Source organism: Chionomys nivalis, chromosome 24 (genome assembly GCF_950005125.1).
Source record: "Chionomys nivalis chromosome 24, mChiNiv1.1, whole genome shotgun sequence".
Lineage (NCBI taxonomy): Eukaryota > Metazoa > Chordata > Mammalia > Rodentia > Cricetidae > Chionomys > Chionomys nivalis.
In genome coordinates this window covers 42,260,180-42,262,670 of record NC_080109.1, presented here as the reverse complement: position 1 = coordinate 42,262,670, position 2,491 = coordinate 42,260,180, and positions in this window count along the sequence as shown.

Genomic DNA, 2,491 nt, shown 5'->3' with positions numbered 1-2,491 from the left:
GGCATGGCTGGCGTGGTGCTGGAGAAGCAACTGAGAGCTTCCTCATCTGCATGCAGAGTGGGGATTGCCTGGTCTGGATCTTTGAAACATCAAAGCCCACCCCCCAGTGCCACACTTCCTGTAGCAAGGCCACACCTGCTAATCCTTCCCTGTCTGTTCCCTGGCGAGTAAGCATTCAAATATATGAGCCTGTGAGGGCCATTCTTATTCAAACCATCACTGAAAAGACACCATTGTCAATCCCCAGCCTCCACATGCAGGTGTATACACATGCACCTGCACACAGGGAAGATGTCCACACACAAAAGAAAAAAGTATCAGGAGGCAATGAGCATTATGGTTACACGTATTGGTAGTCTTCATCAGTGTTGAAAAATTAAGTACTGGCCAGTAAATAGCATCCTATAGATTACACTCACCTTCATGGCTGCCAGCTGGAGCTGAGCCAGACATCTGTGACAGCATGCCAGTGTTTTTCTAAGAATTCCAAGTGATGGAGAGGGGTCTTGCCCAGTGTTTGGGTCTCCCCCATTAGATAGTACAGAAAAGATCTCAAAGGCTTGGGACTAGACACCTTAGAATACCTTCATCAGTAGTTGTGGCCACCTGGTGCTAGTGGACACCAAGAGTCTAGAAGCTACAAATGTGGAAGCAAATTCTGTCCTGTTGTATGGCAAATACAGGTTAGGGTTACAACGGTGAGGTTGGGAACCCTGAGGAAGGTAAAACGAGGTTTAAGGCTGGATAGGAGATGACCAAGTGACAAGAGAAAGCACAGGACTCCAAGTCAATGCTTGTAGGCTGGCTGGCTCCTGTGTGTATGTATGCATGCATGCGTGTATGTATGTATGAAAAACATACACGAGACACTGTCGTCCTTCATGTAGTCTCGCTTCTAATGCAGCTGACGATATAGACTGCAGGATGGCTTCAGACAGAAAGCTTCCGCCTACTCCAGAAACGGTCATCGAGTAGATGAGGAGGTGACACGAGGGGACCAGTGAGAACGACAGCCTCATCTGGTCACTGATGTTAGCTATCACTAGACAGTGGAGGGAAAGGGCTGTGGTAAACTACAAGCTGGCCTAGTAAGTAAGGGGAAAGAGCATAGGCAGATAAGCAGCTAGCAGACCCGTCAAGGACACCTGCAATGTCGGACAAGGAATGCCTGCCAGAACTAATGACCAGGAGCCAAAGATGGACAAAGCATGTCAGAGACGGGCAGAAGAGGGCCTCAGATTGTGACTACTCCCTACCTGAGCATATATGTGTGTCCATGATCATCTCTCAGGCTAGCTCAGGGCATGGGCTCTGTACTGGCTCAGCTTATGGTATGCTCAGAGCATTAACCAATCTGGATGGAAATTTTCTTTGTCTAGTTTGTGCTACGAGAAGAAAAGAGCAAGCAGGAAAGCAAGCAAGAAAGAAAGAAGAAAGAAGGCTGGGCGGTGGTGGCGCACGCCTTTAATCCCAGCACTCGGGAGGCAGAGGCAGGCAGATCTCTGGGAGTTCGAGGCCAGCCTGGTCTACAAGAGCTAGTTCCGGGACAGGCACCAAAGCTACAGAGAAACCCTGTCTCGAAAAACCAAAAAAAAAAAAAAAAAAAAGAAAGAAAGAAAGAAGAAAGAAGCAAGTGTACACCCCTAGACAGACATCTCAATAAATTTCCCTCCATTGCATTCCCTTAGAGCTAATCCAACCTTTCTTGGGTGGCCTTTTGAGCTGTGTTTGCTACCCAGAGCTCTGCTCTCTGCAATCTTTCTTCTTGAAGCTTCTCTCTATGATACTACCTTGTAAACTTGCTCTTCTTACTTTCTGTGGATTTTATTCTTAGATTTTGGGAGGTAAGGACTCATGCCACTGAGTATGACCCTGAGCATTCCAGGACTCTTCACACCTGAGTAGTGCACAGCTGAAGCAGAATGTCTCCTTCACACTTGAAGACAGCCCTTCTCCCTGCTTCATTATGACCTAATAGTTTGGGGCAAATACTTCCCCTTTGTCTTAATTTACTCATTTTTATTTTCCTTGGCCTTTTAGCTAAGATAAAGTATGCTGCTCGTTATCGATGCTATAGATGAGGCTCTAAGTCCAAAGGCGCTCTCCCTGAAACTTATAGGATCTGGTGTTCAAGAAGAAGAAGAACAACAAAAGGACTAGGGACACACATGGGTATCGATAGAAACGGAAACAGTATTAAGTAAGAAAAAAAGCACTCCCCAGAATGGAAGTGGCTAGAGAGGGAGGAAACATCTTTCTAGGTCATTTGCATAGATAGCACCTGCCTTCTAAGGATCCCAGGGGCTCTTGAATACCCTGTTGCGTAGCTAGAGATTGTGCTCCCAGCCCTACTCTGTCATTCTCTCATAATGATCGTGCTTCCTCTCCCCTCCCCCACTCTCCCACCACATTGATAATGACCTAGTAATATTAGTTTAAAGGAATATGAAGGTGAGAAATTGTGGCACAAGTCAGTTTTGTTTTTATAATG